This window comes from Mesoplodon mirus (genome assembly GCF_964341445.2).
Source record: "Mesoplodon mirus genome assembly, chromosome: 16".
Lineage (NCBI taxonomy): Eukaryota > Metazoa > Chordata > Mammalia > Artiodactyla > Ziphiidae > Mesoplodon > Mesoplodon mirus.
In genome coordinates this window covers 34835922-34855859 of record NC_138992.1, presented here as the reverse complement: position 1 = coordinate 34855859, position 19938 = coordinate 34835922, and the positions used below count along the sequence as shown (strand labels likewise).

The following is a 19938-nucleotide window of genomic DNA, read 5'->3' as shown; positions in this document are numbered from 1 at the left end:
GCATGAACTATTACTACCTTATCCTTTTGTGTTCTGTTTAACAGATGTATGCCTTTTATTTTGTGAAGACAAAAAACAAATTCTATTGAAATCTTCCCTCATTTCTCATATAGACTTCAATTTTCCCCACCAAAATAACTTAACAGAAATAGAAACAAAAGAAAAAGGTATTTTTTTACGTGACATAGAAATTCTAATGGCAGTTATACATCAAAGTGGTTATTGAAGATATTTATATTTTATCTTGATGTCAAACCACTTTGTTTAGACTACTAAAGAAAATGTTTATGGGATGTGTAATATATGGTCTTCTCTAATTGCATCATTTTTCTTCTTGATAAAGATTTAAATGGGCATACAGCAGAATAACAAACGTCTATTGGACTTGGGAGGAAGGGGTTTTTGTCTATGATGACTTGCTCTACTTTATAATCTTTCATATTTTATCAAACCAGGTTTGACTGTAGGCTGATTCTTCTTGATTATATTATTTAGTTCTGCCAAAATATACAGCTATTTAGAGTGCAATAATAAGTTCCTCTTATACTATAGTTCTTTGCTAGAATATCTAGTAGTATTTGAATTGGGTTCCAAATAATTGTGTTCTAGTAAGGGACTCCATACATTCAAGAAAGCAGTATGGGGGCTTCCCTGGTGGCGCAGTGGTTGAGGGTCTGCCTGCCGATGCAGGGAACATGGGTTCGTGCCCCGGACCGGGAAGATCCCACGTGCTGCGGAGCGGCTGAGCCCGTGAGCCATGGCCGCCGAGCCTGTGCATCCGGAGCCTATGCTCCGCAACGGGAGAGGCCACAACAGTGAGAGGCCCGCGTACTGAAAAAGAAAAAAAAGAAAAAAAAGAGAAAGCAGTATGGCATACTATAGTGCTTAAGAACATAAGCAGTGAATTGGTTAAGAAATAGTATTGACTCTGAATTTAGATGGCCTGAGTTCAGATCCCAATTCTGCCATTTACTATTGTGTGATCTTAGGCAAGCCACAGTTTCTTTATCTGTGGGGTGCTTATCTTATAGGGTTATTGAAAGGATTAGATGAGTATTCTAAGAGAATACTTAGAAAAATTCTGGTCCTTAATAAGCACTCAGTACATATAAACTGTTATTGAAAAGCCTAGTTTTACTTAAATGTGGAAGATCTACCACTTATGAGTCTCTGAACTTTTTTTAGTAACATCTTTTTTTTTTTTTTTTTTTTTTGCGGTACGCGGGCCTCTCACTGTTGTGGCTTCTCCCGTTGCGGAGCACAGGCTCCGGACGCGCAGGCTCAGCGGCCATGGCTCACGGGCCCAGCCGCTCCGTGGCACATGGGATCTTCCTGGACCAGGAAACGAACCCGTGTCCCCTGCATCGGCAGGCGGACTCTCAACCACTGCGCCACCAGGGAAGACCTAGTAACACCTTTATTGAGATATAATTCAATACCATAACTCATGTACTGCAAAATTCACCCTTTTTCTCATTTGGTGACGTATCTGCAGGAAACTCTATTCATCATTGTCTTTACATATTTGGGCAGCTTTAAGCATAACTTTGTCTTTAGGGAAGGAGGGAGTAATCTCAGTGATATTATGAAGAAGCTTCCCTGTTGGCTAAGAAAAGGATAATGCTTTGCTGATTTTAAAAAGCTTTATAACAATTTTCCCCCTCTGGTTTTATGTTATGGGTATTTTACATTTCAAAATTTAATACATGGGTACTATGGAATGCTATGGTTATATTGTATATCATTAGTACTGTTGCTGGGAGGATATAATTGAAATTAAGCAATGGGGAATTTTTCCTGAATTATTCAAAAATAAATAGCCAGTTTGTAAAAATAACCTGATTTTTTTCCAATAAATTTCTTGCCTCTAAATTAGGGGTTAGCCTACAGAGAGACTTACCTTTCCATGCCCATGTAAACTGTCTCCTGAGCATTTCAAACATTTAAACTTTAGAATTTATACATTTGGAGTATTTCAAATGTCAATCATCTTTTTGATGGTTCAGGAGAAAATGCTGATGCTGTCTTTTTTTTTTTTTTTTGGTGAAAAAAAGAAACATCCAAAATTTATTCTCCAACAGACAGACAGCATCAGCAGGTAAAAACTACAGGGGTTTCTCTGTAGATAATACATTCACAAGGCATTATTAGCTTAACAAGTGAGAAAGCCTCTGGTGTATTTTCTGTAACAATATCCACTTCACAGTGTAAAGAGGTCCTATTACTGTGTTCACTTACAATTCCAGAAGGAAAGGCACAACTTGGCAAAACAAAAAAAATTTTTTTTGGATCCTAAAATCAGGTGCAATTACCGAGAGACAGACTTGAGAACAGTCACAATCCACTTTTCCACACTGAGGGGCAAAGACTTTACCCAGAAATGTGGGTCTTTCTTTCTCCTACCTTGTTAAATCCTCAAGAGTAAAGCTTCATTGTCTGCTTAATATCACATATACAAAAGGGGGATTAAGAAAAAAAAGAATCACAACAACTTCTTGTACTTCCAGCTGCTCCACGAATACATCAACTCTTAGGTTTGCAACAGGGCCTAGACACACTTCAGTGGTCATCAATAAGAAAATAGAGACTATAGCTACAAAAATAACATATGAATGATGTAGATAAATTAAAGCTTTCACACCCAAGACTTGCCTGTTCCAATTTGGTAGCCTTCATGCAATACTCAGAAAAAAACAATAATCTTCATAATTACTTGGCATAAGTCACAATCAAGGAACTTCTGGTACAAATTAGTATAAGAAGTTATTAGTATATAATAAGAAAACACGCCCTTCTGGTGAGCTTGTTTCTTCAAGAACGGATACCCAGCTCTTCAGAGCAGGCACTGGTGAGCTAAATTAAGTCACCTGAGATTCCCTGCTCAGATGCTCACCTCTCCTGGTTTTAGGAAGAAGAAGGGCATCTGGAAAGCATAGGGAGGACCTTGGCACTCTTGGGGCTCCAACTGAACTGCATTTAAATAAGCAGCAACACACATGTTGACTCTCTAAGGACTAAAATCCATCCACTTGAGGGCATTCTACTTAAGGTTCCAAGGTTGAAAAAAAAATTGGAATTCTACAACCTTGGTTTAAAAAAAAAAAAAAGTACATTCGAAAAATGGGTGTAGGTTTGGGAGAATACAAAACAGGTCCCTAAACAGACGTCCATTTACCCGCATACAGTCACCGCAGAAGTAAGTATACAGTACCCACCCACCCACTCCCCCAACCCCCAAACAGGCAAAACAGTTGTCATCTCCATGGTGGTTCAACACCTTCCAACTTGAAATAGGTGACAGTCTGGAAACAGTTACTCTAGGTTGTACAAAGGTTTTATGTATATAGTTTGTTGCAAGTAAAAAAAGTACTCTGCAAGACACGCTTCTTTCCAAAATTAAAAAACAATTACTAGTCTGTATTTGTTTTAGTATGATTTTTTTTTTCTTTTTTGTTTGTTTGTTTTTGCAAAGCAGCATAGCAACACTGTGATTGTAGGATGCGCCTGAGGTTGTGGTCACAACTCAAAACATTATTTGCACATCAGGAAGAAAACTGGAGGAGATGGGGGTCTTTAAGGAAAACAAACAAAAAAGGTACAGTTCTAGAGAGGTCACTGCACTGCTCCTTCGACGTGGGCTCTCCTGTAGCTTAGCTGGTGGCCATCTTGTTTTCCTCCAGGAAGTGAGGGAACTGGTGTTTGGGGACGCTGTCGGCAGCTCCCGGCTTCTCCATCTCGGCACTCATGGCTGACTGGGAGCCGTCCATCTTGGAGGTAGCAGTGTTATTCACCACAGATCTGGCCCCCAGTGACACCAGGAGGGTGGGAATGCCACCTCACAGAGATTTTGTTTGTCTTCATGGCCAGGTCACCGTTGAGCATGGTGGTGTACTGGTTCCACACAACAGGGTCCACAGTCACTGAAGGGGCCAGGATTTCCTTGGAAAATATCTCGGCGACCCTCTTTCCGTCCGTTCCTAATAGAGCCATGGTGTTCTCCCTGGCCAGCTTCCTGCCATGGCGTGCCGAGCTATCGTTGGCCCCATGCGTCATATAATGGACCTTCAAGTTGCCTTTGGTGGTAGAAGCTCGCCCACAAATGTTACACACGAAAGGCTTCTCCCCAGTGTGATTCTGCTCGTGAATCTGAAGCGCGCTCGCAGGTGAGTTCTTCCCACACCTTGTGCAGCTGTGCTGCTTGGCCTGTCTTCGGGGCTGGACCGCTAACAAGGGTGTCATACCTGGGGACATGGTTGCAGGACCAACAAATGCACCAGGAACTTCAACTTTGACATATGTTGGCTGGGCTCAGATAAATGTCGGTGGGCCACTGCTCTGACCTTCCATCTCAGTGCGGCTGTTCTCAGAGCTGTCCACTTTACCACCAGCATCGGGAGACTTGGACTTGACACTCTCCGCTTGGCTATTGGCTGGGGAGACTGCCTGGAAGGACGTGGTCTCCAGGACATCTGGACTTCAGCTTGGATACTCCTGGTCCCCCATCACTGAGGAGGAAGAGTCGTTGGTCAAGCCATCACTCTCCACTGAACCATTTTCTCGGCTGCTCTGTCGCTGCAGGACAAGACCAGCAAGACCCGCCTTCCCCGGGGCATCTAGGGAAGCCACCGAGGCCAGCCCTAGAGTAGGTGATGGCAAGTGGATGCTGGGAAGGGGCATGGGGACCTTCGAGGAGCTGCCAGGGGCCTCCTGGGAGCAGACTTCATCTACATCGATGCTCTCAACATCATCATGACAGACAATGCTTTTACTGATATTTTCACGGACCATCATTGGCTCGGGACACATAAAGTCACAGGGATTCTCCGGCAGAGGCGTGTTGGGAATCTGACCGCCCATGTGCATCCGAATATGCTGCTGCAGCATGACCACGTTGGTAAACTTCTGGCGGGTGGGGCATGAATGCTGCATCTTTATGGGCGTGTTGGTCCGGTGCACCCCAAAGTGCGTCTTCAGGTTGCCTTTGGTGGAGAAGGCTCGAACACAGATCTTACATTGGAACGGCCTCTCCCTGGTGTGGGTGCAGTAATGCATCATGAGGGAACTTTGGCAGCTTAAGATATGGTGGCATATGAGACATTCGTTGCGATCGGTGGTGGTCTTGTCGATGTTCTCCACCAGCTGCTGCAATTTCAGGGTCTCTGACCCCGGCTCAGGTGTCCCACTCCCTTGGAAGCCACCAACCCTCGGGGAATTATGGTTTAACCTCACCCCAGGTGGTATGGATCCATCCTCACTTTCCGCAGAAGGCCTGGGCTGCAGGTCATTGGGCAACGGGCCACCATGAGGTCCTTGGGGTTAGTCCCCGAAGAGAGATTCTGAGGTAGCCCTACATTGGGGGTCCCCGTCGCAAAGACGGGCTCTCCTTAGAGAGATTCATCTACGGAGACAGGGCCAGAGGGCGCATAGGGAAGGCCACTGCCTGCCGTCATCTTGTCATGGAACTCGGCAAACCGCTAGGGGTTTGCCTTCACCTGGGGATGCTGATGAAAGTGCACCTTGAGGTTGCCCTTGGTGGCGAACTGGTGGCCGCAGGCAGAGCATACGAAGGGTCTCTCTCTGGTGTGGGAGCGGAGGTGGATCTGCCAGGAGCTATCAGTCCCAAAAACCTTGCTACAGTACTTACTCTTGTGCTTGTAGAGGACTTTGTCCTTGGGTTTGACATGTACCAGGGAGACACTCCGTGGCTTCCTTTCTCTTTCTTGGACGGGTCTAATGCCATGGCGGAGAAGGGGCTCTGGAAGAGCACAGAGTCTGGGGCCTGAGGTAGCAACACCCCCAAGGGGCGCGACAGGACACTGGGGAGCACCTGGGTCCCATCTGGCTTCAGGGCGAAGGGCACCAGCGCCGGGGACGCGGAGCTGGCAACGGAAGGGATGCTGGTGTGAGGTAGCTTGGCTGGCTTCAAGGTGTCCAGGGGGCAAAGCTGGGCTCCCCGCTTTCCAGCTGAGTAGAGCCACAGCCGCCGAAGCCTGCTGGGACACGTGGCTGCCCAGCGTCTTCAGGGAGTTGGCTCTGGCCACGCCGCTGGAGTGGAGGGCGTGGGAGGCCCACAGGTGCACCTGCACGCGGATCTGCTCCGCGAGCTGGATCTGCTGCTGCTGCAGACACAGGATCTGCTCGAGGACCCAGGGGATGCTGCTGGCGCCGGGCAGCGGGGCTGGGGGGCGTCCGTGTTCCGCCGGTTCACGGCCGCCTCGGTGCCCCGTAGTGCTTGACGCGTGACGTTGGTGTGGGCCACTTTGCTTCTGGGTAAATAGCTTATGTCCTGAGGTGTGGGTGGCAGGGCGGCCTCCGTCTTGAAGTACACGACGGACTCTGCCCCCAGCTTCTCCTTCGTGTCCCCTGAGCTGCCACCGTCCTCTCTGTGACCATCCTTCCTGCTTGGGCTGCGTGGCTGGTGGCTCAGCACAGCCCCGGAGAACTCTTCTGAAGGCACCGGCCCCTCGCTGTCGTTCATGATGAGGACAGGTGGATTTTTAGTGCAATTTTTCTTATGGTCTAAGAACTCTGAGAAACTGAACAACTCGGCACAGCGTTTCTCACAGATGTGAGTCTCCTCCCGCTGAGGCCTCTTTATGCCTGCTCGGTCCACAGTCACGTCATCGCCACCCCCTGGGGTGTTCATTGGAGCACCCGGCTCCCCCGCCGCTGGAGCCGCTGGGGCCATGTCTGCACGCTCCAGGGCCCCCTGCTGTGGCTGCTGCTCGCCCTGGTCCTCCTCCCAGGTGATGTGTTGAGGTTTCGCCTGCTTGGCGCCTCGACGTGGTGCGAGCATCGGGGCTCCTGGAGAGCCGTGGTTATTTGCCCACTCCGCCACAAATTCCTGGAGCTGGGAAATTCACCCCCCTTCGGCAGGAATGCGCATGTCCCAGTAAATTCCTGATGCTGTCTTTAAGTTCTTAATTTGTGTGGTAGGTAGAATAACACCTCCTCAAATATGTCCACATCCTAATCCCTAGAACCATTGAACATGGCACATTACATGGCAAAGGCGAATTAAGATTGAAGATGGGGACTTCCCTGGTGGTGCAGTGGTGAAGACTCCACATTCCCAATGCAGGGGGCCCGGGTTTGATCCCTGGTCAGGGAACTAGATCCCACATGCATGCCGCAGCTAAGAGTTCGTATGCCACAACTAAGGAGCCTGCGAGCCGCAACTAAGGAGCCTGCCTGCCGCAACTAAGGAGCCCTGGAGCAACCAAATTAATTAATTAATTAATTAATTATTTTAAAAGATTGAAGATGGAATCTAGGTTGCTAATTGGCCAACCTCAACATAGAGAAATTATCCTGAATCATCCACGTGGGCACAATGCAATCACAAGAGTTCTTAAAAGTGGAAGAGGGAGGCAGAAGAGGAGACAGAGTCAGAGAAAGAAGTGTGACAATGGAAGTGAGTCAGAATGATGTGATGTGAGAAAGGCTGAACCTGCTGGCTTCGAAGATGGGGGGAAGGGACCAGAGCCAAGGAATGTGGGCAGCCTCTAGAAACTGGAAAAGGCAAGGAAGCCGATTATCCCCTGAAGTCTCTAGAAGGGAATGCAGCCCTGCCAACACCTTGATTTTAGCACTGGGACCCATTTTGTACTGCTGACGCCTCCAGAACTGTAAGATAAATTTGTATCCTGTAAGCCACTAAGCTTGTGGTAATGTTACAGCAGCAAATAGAAAGCTATTACAAAACCGCATCTAGATTCCAGGAGCTGTTTTGCAAGACCGATGGCCCTTTTACTTTACTTCCTCACCGCCTCTCCCTCTCTGATTCTATAAAAGAAACTGGCATCCAGACCCAGATAAGATGGTTTTTCAGAGACACTAGGCTGCCATCTTCTCAGTCTGCCAGATTTCCAAATAAAGTTGTATTCCTTTGCCTCAACACCTCATCTCCGATTCCTTAGCCTGTCGTCCAGCAAGCAGAGCGCGCTTGGACTCAGTAACAAATTTGGCTTAGCCAGCCAAGAGCGTTGCTGCTCATGGCTAGCCGGCCCGCTCAGGGAATATTGGGGCAGGGCCCTAGCAGCTGCCAGGACCATTGTCCTGAGGATCTTCCCTTCAAAGTTCCCTTGAAGCGGCACCAGCTACCCCCGCACTTGGCAGTTGAGGCAAGGAACCGACACACTTCCATCTGGGGCACTTTGGTTCCATCTGGGGCTACAAGTCGACGGACTCGATTTGATTCTGGAGGGTAAGTCACTCCGGCATGCACGCTAGGAACATATTTCCCCCTCAGTCTGGGTTTTTCCTTTATGGGAAAGCCAATCTGGTGGGGGTACCCTGCTGGAGGGGGGAATTGTTGCTGGACTCTACCTGATTCTGGGAACCGGTTCACTGGGAACTGGTTCGTTGGTCTTGTAGGGCAAGTCTACCTGATCTGGGAACTGGTTTGTTGGTCTTGTAGGGTAAGTCTACCTGATCTGGGAACTGGTTCGTTGGTCTTGTAGGGTAAGTCTACCTGATCTGGGAACTGGTTCGTTGGTCTTGTAGGGTAAGTCTACCTGATCTGGGAACTGGTTCGTTGGTCTTGTAGGGTAAGTCTACCTGATCTGGGAACTGGTTCGTTGGTCTTGTAGGGTACGTCTACCTGATCTGGGAACTGGTTCGTTGGTCTTGTAGGGTACGTCTACCTGATCTGGGAACTGGTTCGTTGGTCTTGTAGGGTACGTCTACCTGATCTGGGAACTGGTTCGTTGGTCTTGTAGGGTAAGTCTACCTGATCTGGGAACTGGTTCGTTGGTCTTGTAGGGTAAGTCTACCTGATCTGGGAACTGGTTCGTTGGTCTTGTAGGGTAAGTCTACCTGATCTGGGAACTGGTTCGTTGGTCTTGTAGGGTACGTCTACCTGATCTGGGAACTGGTTCGTTGGTCTTGTAGGGTAAGTCTACCTGATCTGGGAACTGGTTCGTTGGTCTTGTAGGGTAAGTCTACCTGATCTGGGAACTGGTTCGTTGGTCTTGTCTTGGTTTTTCTCTTGGTTTTCTGTGCATCAGTGCTAGAATTTGTGCCTTTTGTGTTGGAATTTGTCTGCGTCTTTTCTGTCTTGGTGTCATCAAACTTTTTTTTTTTTTTTTTTTTTTTGGCGGTATGCAGTCCTCTCACTGCTGTGGCCTCTCCCGTTGTGGATCACAGGCTCCGGACGTGCAGGCTCAGCAGCCATGGCTCATGGGCCTAGCCGCTCCGCGGCATGTGGGATCTTCCCAGACCGGGGCATAAACCCGTGTCCCCTGCATCGGCAGGTGGACTCTCAACCACTGCGCCACCAGGGAAGCCCTATCAAACTTTTAAAAGTGGAAAATATCTATCCTGAAGGAGAGCCCTTTGGGGAATATATTAGATAAATGGGCAAAACATACCCGTGAGCCTAAGACTAAGAAAGACATGATGTATTATTGTAATAGGGTGTGGACCCAATATATGTTAGGATCAGAAGAAGGATGGCCCCTGCATGGTTCACTCAATTATTACACAATCTCGCAGTTAGAACTGTTCTGCAAAAGAGCAGGGAAGGACTTCCCTGGTGGTGCAGTGGTTAAGAATCTGCCTGCCAATGCAGGGGACATGGGTTCAAGCCCTGGTTCAGGAAGATCCCACATGCCACAGAGCAACTAAGCCTGTGCGCCACAACTACTGAGCCTGCGCACTAGAGCCTGAAAGCCACAACTACTGAGCCCGCGTGCCACAACTACTGAAGCCCGTGCACCTATAGCCTGTGCTCCACAACAAGACAAGCCACTGCGATGAGAAGCCTGCACACCGCAAGGAAGACTCAACACACCCCAAAATAAATAAATAAATATATAAATTTATTTTTAAAAAAAAGAGGAGAGAAAAGAGATGAGATTCCATATGTAGGAGCATTTATGCTATATTGCATCAGGAGGAAAAGGAGTCAGAGGGCTGCCACCTTATGGTGCAGGGGTCTGAAAGGAAACCCAAGGGGAAACCTGTTCTACACGTGAATAGAAAAAAATGAGAGTGGGGACATGTTACTTCAAAACTGAAACTCCCCTCCAGCCTATCCAGCTCCCCAGTGGCTGAGCTGGCTGCACTGGCAGTTGTTCCAACTGCCCCCTCCCATGCCACCAACATATTCACTGCCTCCTGTTTCCCCTACCCAAGGGGATCAAATAGAAGTTTCTCTGATAACCTCCGGGGCACAGGGACCTGGTTTAGTATCACCGTCTACGACCAGACAGGGCACTCAATTTGGACCGGGAGCCACTTATGCAGCAGGGTAATTTCTCTTGCCCCAATATCTTGTAAGAGGCCAGCAAACTTCTTTGCACTTGAGGCGTCCGATTCTGATTTCCCCACAGGGGGCCGGGTAACATTGACAGTGGGGAACAAATTGATTGATTTTCTAATAAATACGGGAGATCTTAAGCGGCTTGTAAATACTAAACAAAGGGGAAACAAAGTCATCCTAGGAGAAACTTGCCTGTATCTTTGAGATACAAATGTCCTATCTGGTCTTCTCATACCTCTGCCATCTTTTTAAAATGCAAATTTTGAAAAAGTGGGTACAGTAATTTAGAACTTGACTTGTTTTCCATAAATATTAGTAGAAAGGGTTTAGCCATCTAGACAAGTGAGCTTGATTTGTTCCATCTGCCAGAAAACCAACTTTAATCCAACCTCTTTTGTAAACTGATGGGTTTTACATTGCTGTACCTGACTCAGGGATGAAATTTTGAAATGAGAACTATGATGTCTCTCTGTTTGTTTGTGTATTTATGTGTGTTTGTGTCTTTGGATAACATTGCTGAGGTTAATCTGTAAATGAGCTCTATTTAATTGGCTTAAAGAAAAGTAAGCGCTTACAAACCAAACAATTCTAAATACAAGAAAAATTAAGCTAAATGAGTTTCAGGTTCACGTGGACTGTGAAATACATAGTATTAAATTAATACCTGGTATTAATGTTTAAGTTTGTTGATGTAATTAATATAGACATGTCTTTAGAGCCATCAGCATTAAGTATAGTACTTTCACTGCACCTAGGTGTAATAAAAGTTAAATGAAATCTTGTTATATCTGTTGCAAATTTGTCAGCAAGAAAAATAACTTGATATGATGAAACTTTAAATATAAATGAGATAAGAGCTTTTAGGCAAACCATAAGAATAATTATGTTCTAAAAATCATCTAAAATAGTTTCTCCAGATTTTGGTAACTATTACTTGCCTCTTGGTTGTCACTGGAAATTAAGGTTTTTAAGAATCAGGGATTCTAATTTAAATATATAATTAAAGCCACTGAAAATAATAAGACATTAAAAAACTCCCACCAAATCCAACAACAGACATAAGAATCATACACCATGATCAAGTTGGATCCATTCCAGGGTCACAAGGATGTTCAATATATGCAAATCAATCAATGTGATACACCACATTAACAAAAGAAAAGACAAAAGCCACATGATCATCTCAATAGATGCAGAAAAAGCATTTGATAAAATTCAACATCCATTCATGATAAAAACTCTCACCAAAGTGGGTACAGAGGGAACATATCTAAACAAAATAAAAACCATATGTGACTAACCACAGCCAACATAATACTCAATGGTGAAAAGATGAAAGCCTTCCTGCTAAATTCAGGAACAAGACAAGGATTCCCACCCTCACCACTTCTATTCAACATAGTATTAGAAGTCCTAGCCACAGCAATCAGACAAGAAAAAGAAATAAAAGGTATCCAAATTGGAAGGGTAGAGGTAAAACTGTCACTATTTGTAGATGACATGATACTCTATATAGAAAACCCTAGAGACTCCACACAAAAACTATTAGAACTAATAAATGAATTCATCAAAGTAGCAGGATACAAGACTAATATACAGAAATCTGTTGCATTTCTTACAATTATACTAAAATGAAATATCAAAAAAAGATAGTAAACAACATTTAAAATTGCAGCAAAGCAAACAAACAACAACAACAGCAACAAAAAAACTAGGAATAAACTTAACCAAAGAGTTAACCATAAAACTGAAAACTATAAAACACTGATAAGGGAAATTGAAGATGACCCAAAGAAATGGAAAGGTATCCCATGCTCTTAGATTGGAAGAATTAATATTGTTAAAATGGCCATACTATCCAAAGCAATCTACAGATTTAATGCCATCCCTATCAAAATACCCATGACATTTTTCACAGAACTAGAACAAATAATTCTAAAATTTATATGGAAGCACAAAAGACCCAGAATTGCCAAAGAAATCCTGAGGAAAAAGAACAAAGTTGGAGGCATAACCCTCCCAGACGTCAGACAACACCACAAAGCTACAGTAATTAAAACAGCATGATGGGACTTCCCTGGTGGTCCAGTGGTTAAGAATCCATCTTGCAATGCAGGGGACACCCATTCAATCCCTGGTCACAGAACTAAGATCCCACATGCCACAGGGCAACTAAGCCAGGGCGCCACAACTACTGAGCTCGCGTGCCACAACTAGAGAGCCCATGTGCTCTGGAGCCCACATGCCACAACTAGAGAGAAGCCTGTGCACCACAATGAAGAGCCCACACATCGCAACGAAAGATCCTGTGCGCCACAACTAATACACGACGCAGCCAAAAAATAAATTAAAAAAAAAAACACTTTAAGAAAAAAAAAAAACAGCATGGTACTGGCACAAAAACAGACATATAGGTCAATGGAACAGAATAGAGAGCCCAGAAGTAAACCCAAACACCTATGGTCAATTAATCTACAACAAAGGAGACAAGAATATACAGTGGAGAAAAGACAGTCTCTTCAGCAAGTGGTATTGGGAAAGCTGCACAGCTACATGTTATTCAATGAAATTAGAGCACTCACTCACATCATTAAGAAAAATAAACTCAAAATGGTTTAAAGACCTAAATATGACATGACATCATAAAACTCCTATAAGAGAAAATAGGCAAAACGTTCTCAGACATAAATTGTAGCAATATTTCCTTAGATCAGCCTCCCAAGGCAAAAGAAATAAAAGCAAAAATAAGCAAATGGGACCTAATCAAACTTAAAAGCTTTTGCACAGCAAAGGAAACAATCACCAAAATGAACAGACAACCTACAGAATGGGAGAAAATATTTGCAAGTGATGCAATGCAACTGACAAGAAGTTAATATCCAATATATACCATCAGCTCATACAATTCAATATCAAAAAAGCCAAACAACCCAATCAAATAATGGGCAGAAGACCTAAATAGACATTTCTTCAAAGAAGACATACAGATGGCCAACAGGCACAGGAAAAGATGCTCAACATTGCTAATTATTAGAAAAATGCAAATCAATACCACAATGAAGTATCATCTCACATTGGTCAGAAAGGCTATCTTCAAAAAGTCTACAAATAATAAATGCTGGAGAGGGTGTAGAGAAAAGGGAACCTTCGCACACTATCAGTGGAAATGTAAATTCATGCAGCTGCTATGGAAAACAGTATGAAAGTTCCTTAAAAAACTAAGAATAGAGTTATCATATGATCTAGCAATTCCACTCCTGGGCATATATCTGGAAAAGATGAAAACTCTAATCTGAAAAGATACATGCACTCCAGTGTTCATAGCAGCACTATTTATAGTAGCCAAGACATGGAAACAACTCAAGTGCCCATCAACAGACAACTGGCTTAAGAGGATTACATATATATATGTATATATATGTATATATATATGATACACACATACAATGGAATATTACTCAGCCATAAAAAAGAATGAAATATTGCCATTTGCAGCAACATGGATGGATCTAGAGGATGTCATACTAAGTGAAGTAAGTCAGACAGAGAAAAACAAATATGATATTACTTATATGCAGAATCTAAAAAAGAATACAAATGAATCTATCTACAAAACAGAAACAGACTCACAGACATAGAAAACAAACTTATGGTTACCAGAGGGGAAAGGGAGGGGGGAGGGATAAATTAGGAGTATGGGATTAACAGATACAAACTACCATACATGAGATACATAAGCAACAAGGGTTTTATTGTATAGCTCAGGGAACTATATTCAATATCTTGTAATAACCTATAATGGAAATTAATCTGAAAAAAAAGTATGTATATAACTAAATCACTTTGCTGTAACCTGAAATTCACACAGTATCAACTATACTTCAATTTAAAAAGTGGGGGGGGGGCGGGGAAGACAGAAAGCTAATACAACTTATAAATGCTCAAACTATTGTACTGAGTAGTCCAGTTTTCCCCACTGGGTACTATTCTAGCCGTTTGAATGTGAAGCAGAGAATTGGTTTTCTGTATCTTGCAAGGCTTGCTTATAAATCTACATAAGGACCACAGCTGGCAATCCTTTTGTTATTTGTTACTTCACCTGTCCAAATCCAGTGAATTAAGAACCTTTTTGCCAGTGTCTGATGCTGTTTTTAACATTAGCAAATCTGTACAAGCTGCACAAGGACATTGAATATTAAATTCTTTTAAATTTCTTTGCCAAGTTTCACTTAGTTCATGATGATTATATTCTCCAGGGATGTTTCTCAGTCTCTTCTGTTAACATGGAGGATGTCATGTCATCTACTGGTGAAAGAGAACCGCTCTTTGCTCTTTTTCTCGGTAAAGCTCCTCCCCTACTGCCATCACGAGGCACTAATGGGTGCTCAGCCTCCTCATGGTTACTGGCCCTGGCACCACTGTTTGGCTCAAAGATGGGCAATAAGCCAGCTCTTCCCTGGTACTTCTGAACCTGGGGCCTGAGAGAAAGTGTTTCAATCTCTCTGATGGTGAAGTAGTGAAATACTGGGGATAGAAACAACTAGTGTCTTGGCTGAAAGAATAAAGCTGAATAGAGGAGCAGGGAAAAGTGAGAGAGCAAGAGAGGAAAACCTCACGTTCTGAGTTCTTGGCACCTCTTATACTTGAGGCACAGCTTAATCGAAGACCTTCCCAAAGTTTATTTATATGAGCAAACAAATTTTTTTGTTTGGATTTGGTTTGGTTTTTGCCTAGCTTAGTTTGAGTTGGTTGGGTTTCAGTCAACTAGATTTTAGTCCGCAAGGAAAAGAATCCTGATGAGTACTGACAGGGGTCTATAAAACTCAAGTTTTCATTGATCTTGCTTCTAACTATGAGTTAGGGGTTTCCAGATCTGCTAAAAATGCCACCAAATAATTATCACTATTACACATTCTTTGGGCAATTTTCAAAGTCCTTTCACAAGTCAATTTTATTCTGGTATCTTGTTTCCAGTAATTTTCAAAGAGTATTTTATAGAACCATGTTTACTGAAAGTGATTTATTAAAAATAAGGTTATAGGGCTTCCCTGGCGGCGCAGTGGTTGGGAGTCTGCCTGCCGATGCGGGGGACGCAGGTTCGTGCCCCTATCCGGGAGGATCCCACATGCCGCGGAGCGGCTGGGCCCCTTAAAAATAAGGTTATAAGGATAAAAGTTGGGAAATGTTGAACACTATCTCTTGGAGAGTCACAATACAGATGATCATATTAAAGTCTCTGAGAAGTGTTGCATTAAATAAAACTGATCAGATAGTTTACAAAAATAACTGATGGATTTTAAATGTATGAAAAAAAGTTCAAGTTCATTTATAAGTAAACACAAAATTTAAAACTATCACTATTTAAACCAGATTGGCAAATAAAGAAAATTATGTTACTACACTGTTTTGGGTAGGCTATGAGGAAACAGGAATTTGCATGCATTGTTGAAGGCAATGTAAATTGCTATATTATCTTTGGAGGACGACTGACAATATTTATGATAAAAATACACACAAACTTTGACTCCTCCCTTCTGCTTACAGAATATTATCTTATAGATATGCTTCTGCAATTGCATGAGAATATTCATTTCAGATTTTTTTTTCTAATAAAAGACTTGAAACAACCTAAACGACCACTATATTGCACTGGTTATATAAATTATGATTCATCCATATAATGGAATAGTATGTGCCCATTAAAAAGAATAATATAGATCTAAACCAAGATTTCAGCGGCACCATTGCTGTTCTGGGCTAGATAATTCTTTATTGTAGGAGATTGTTCTGTGCATTGTAGGATTTTTTTTTTTTTTTTTTTTTTTCTTTTTGCGGTATGCGGGCCTCTCACTGTTGTGGCCTCTCCCGTTGCGGAGCACAGGCTCCGGATGCGCAGGCCCAGCGGCCATGGCTCACGGGCCCAGCCGCTCCGCGGCATATGGGATCCTCCCAGACCGGGGCACGAACCCGCATCCCCTGCATCGGCAGGCGGACTCTCAACCACTGCGCCACCAGGGAGGCCCGCATTGTAGGATATTTAGCAGCATCCCTGAACTCTACCCACTAGTTGCCTGTGGTAGCCACACCCCCCAAGACGTGACAATCAAAGATGTATCTAACATCACCCACAGTTGAAAACTACGGATCCAAGTGAATCAATATTTCCCCCGAGATATATTAAGTGAACAAAGATGCAGAAGTGTGTTTAGTGTGTTACCACTTATGTAAGCTATTTACCTATATCTAGCTACATATTGATTAAATAAGATGCTTATAAATGTGTACAATGATTCTGGAAGAACAAGAAACTGGTACAATTCTTGATTTTGTGAAGAACTGGGGGACAGAAGATGAAGTGAGAAGAAATCTTACTTTTCAATTTATGTGCTTTTCTACTGCTTGAATTTTTATCATGTGTTAAATATATATGCATTACTTTTCAAAGAAGCCTAGAAACTGGTTTAACTTTGTTTAACCCAACAGCTCCTAAATTATATAATTCCATGATTTCCCCCCCTGAATAACATGCAGAATGTACTTTAGGAAACATTTCCTTGGTTCCCTTTCACTGTATCATTTTTGAGGATCCAATAGTTTTCTTATTTGAGTCTAGGAAGTTATGAGTTTTAGAAGGTTTTGCTCTGAGAAGTACAGAGAAGCCCATTTGACAAACTTGACTTAAGCAGAACCACTGTAATTGAGTTCAGTTATGCCAAATGGCTAAAAGTTTATTAGTCTTGCCGGCCTTCCAAAACCCTGCTGATGCAAATTAAGCTGTTCTTTCCAAACAGCATTCACTTTTAGCTGGCCTAAAGAATTTTCCCTCCTCTGTTTCTTTTCTATTTTTTTTTTTTTTTTGGCGGTACGCGTGCCTCTCATTGCTGTGGCCTCTCCCATTGTGGAGCACAGGCTCCGGACACGCAGGCTCAGCGGCCATGGCTCACGGGCCCAACCGCTCCACGACATGTGGGATCTTCCCCGACCGGGGCATGAACCCGTGTCCCCTGCATTGGCAGGCGGATGCTCAACCACTGCGCCACCGGGGAAGCCCACTCCTCTGTTTCTTATAAACATGGTTTCCAGTTGTTCTGTGATGATGCTCCTGTACTTGCTTGAATCCTTGCTAAACTCTGCTGTTTAAGATTGAACATGGTACTTTCTTATTAGAGTAAACATTTACTAAGGGTATAGTAGGTGTCTAGTACCATAAAAGGCACTTTGCAAACACTATCTCTGTTACAACAACCTTGCAAATGTGATATCATTGTTCCCATTTTTCTGATGAGGAAGATGAGTTTCCAAAAGTCACTTGCCCAAGGTCACTCAGCTTCCACGCAGATGGGTCTAGGATTCAAACCCACCTCTTTCACCCTCGAGAAAGCCTGCACTCTTTCTGCTGAATTCTGATTCCTTACCCTATTCTGCTATCACAGGTCTTCTGTTTCCTCAACAATTATTTTTCTGCTACTTTAAATGCATCTCAAGCAAGATTTTTCCAATTCTTCAAGGATTGTGCTAAAGGCAGTCAGAGGTTGGTAAAAATGCTACTTCTGTATCCCATAACAAAGCCTGTGTTGTCAAGAGTCAAGTCTTATCCCCTGTCATCTGTTATATTTTGAAACAAATTTATAGGAGCCCCCCCACCCAGCGCCCCCCCCCACCGCCTGGTCTGGGCCTATTATTATTTTAATCTCTGCTGAAGAGATACAACTGCCCAAACTGATTAAATTAAAATGCAATTTAGATTCAGAAAGTTGCATGTCTAAAGGAATAAAATGTACAGTTTCCATAAATGAGTTCCTAAGATTCTAGCTGTCCAAGGTACATTTGGGTGTCTGCAGCTATTTGCAAACTGAATTGTCTTTGTTCCCCAAGATAGGGATGATTTATTCATCTCTGCATTAACCAATCTCGACCAAATATTCATTGCCCACCCAAATCTGTGTAACTTTTCAAAGGATTGAGATACAAATGCCTTTTGTTCAGCCACAAAGTATATCAACTGAGCCTAATGTTAATAGTTTCTTCCAGCAGTTACATTTAACAAGATACACAGTCCATTAGGCTCTTGTTTAAGGCCTTGGGCATAAAATGAAAAATTTTCAGCAATTAGTTTGGCAGAATTTCTGGCTCTTGAGGTCCCTGAGGCAACCAATTAAAAATCAGTAATGACTAATGAGATCATTTTCATCGTGTTTCTTTTAAACTCACTGTATCAGGCCTTTCCTTTAGTAGTTTTCAGCTATTTTAGTCCTCTTTTTAGATTGCATAGTGTTTTCCAAAGTATTTTCAGGAGGAAGCTAATCCCCAAAAGTGTTCTGCAATAAAAGAGTTTCATAGTTAAATAAATTGGGGAAATGCTGCATTCTATAGATCTTTTTTGGATAGCTGCAATATGCATAAGCAAAATAAAAGCTCTGAGAGGTGCTATAATAAAGAAACGTGTTTAATTTGTTTTAATCTAATTTCTCTGAAACTTGTTGAACCAGAGATGACCCCTCTTCACCCTCTCTCTCTAACACCCATTAAATCTCACAGTGAATTTATTTACCTTTGGAAAACACTGACATTGGTTACTGCAAGCTCAAGGGGACAGTTTACTCCTTTAACCCTTTCTGTAGGGAGACAATTAGGAAGTTTGGAGGATGCAAATTCACGGAAACTCCAGACTTCAAGTGAGACTCATGGTAGGGTGCCTGACGTGTAGGCATTTGCTAAATGTTCACTGAATGAATAATTCCTTCTGTGGAAAAATGAACTTTATTTTTTTAGATCAGCTTTAGATTTACAGAAAAGTTGTGAAGCTAACGCATAGAGTCCCCATATACCCTGCATAAGGTTTTCTCCTGTATTAGCATCTTCTGTTATTGTGGTAGATTTGTCACAATCAATCAATACTGATATGTTATTAACCAAAGTTCATACTTTAATTGGATTTCTTTTGTTTCTACCCAATATCCTGTTTCTGTTCCAGGACCCCATACATGACACTAATACATTTAGTTCTCATGGCTTCTTAGGCTCCTCCTGTGTGTGACAGTTTCTCAGACTAGCTTGTTTTTTTGTCACCTTGACAGTCTGCAGGAGTACTGATTAGAACGGTTCCTTTTAATTTTCCTCTTCCCCTTTTGCTATTTAATTGGTGGAAATCAACCATTGGGGTGCCCTTTACAGTTTTTGCATAAACCTGTGAACAAACTCTTCCAAATGGGAGATGAAGGACCCCTGGATTGGGAGAGCCAGGAGCACAAGCAAATGCTGAACGAACCAGGGTGTGGACAGCATTGCAACTGGTATACTATTCTTCTTGTTTGTACCACCTTTTTTTGTTTTGTTTTGTTTTATAATTTTTATTGGGGTAGAGTTGATTTAAAATGTTGTGTTAGCTTTAAGTGTATAGCAAAGTGAATCTGTTATACATATACATATATCCACTCTTTTTTAGATTCTTTTCCCATATAGGCCATTACAGAGTATTGAGTAGTTTCCTGTGTTATACAGTAGGTCCTTATTAGTTATCTATGTTATATATAGTAGTGTGTATTTGTCAATCCCAATCTTCCAGTTACCCACTGGTAACCATAAGTTTATTTTCAACATCTGTGGTCCTATCTCTGTTTTGTAGATAAGTTCACTTGTAGCCATTTTTTAGATTCCACATATAAGTGATATCA

At 43.0% G+C, this 19938-nt stretch overlaps 1 pseudogene across 1 annotated transcript; it reads right to left on the bottom strand.

The window, feature by feature from the left end:
• Positions 1-3263: 3263 nt before the first annotated feature.
• On the bottom strand, positions 3264-6796 carry LOC309791983 (sal-like protein 4; annotated as a pseudogene). Its single transcript has one exon. The product of its transcript is annotated as a sal-like protein 4 (transcript).
• Between the last annotated feature and the right edge of the window lie 13142 nt (positions 6797-19938).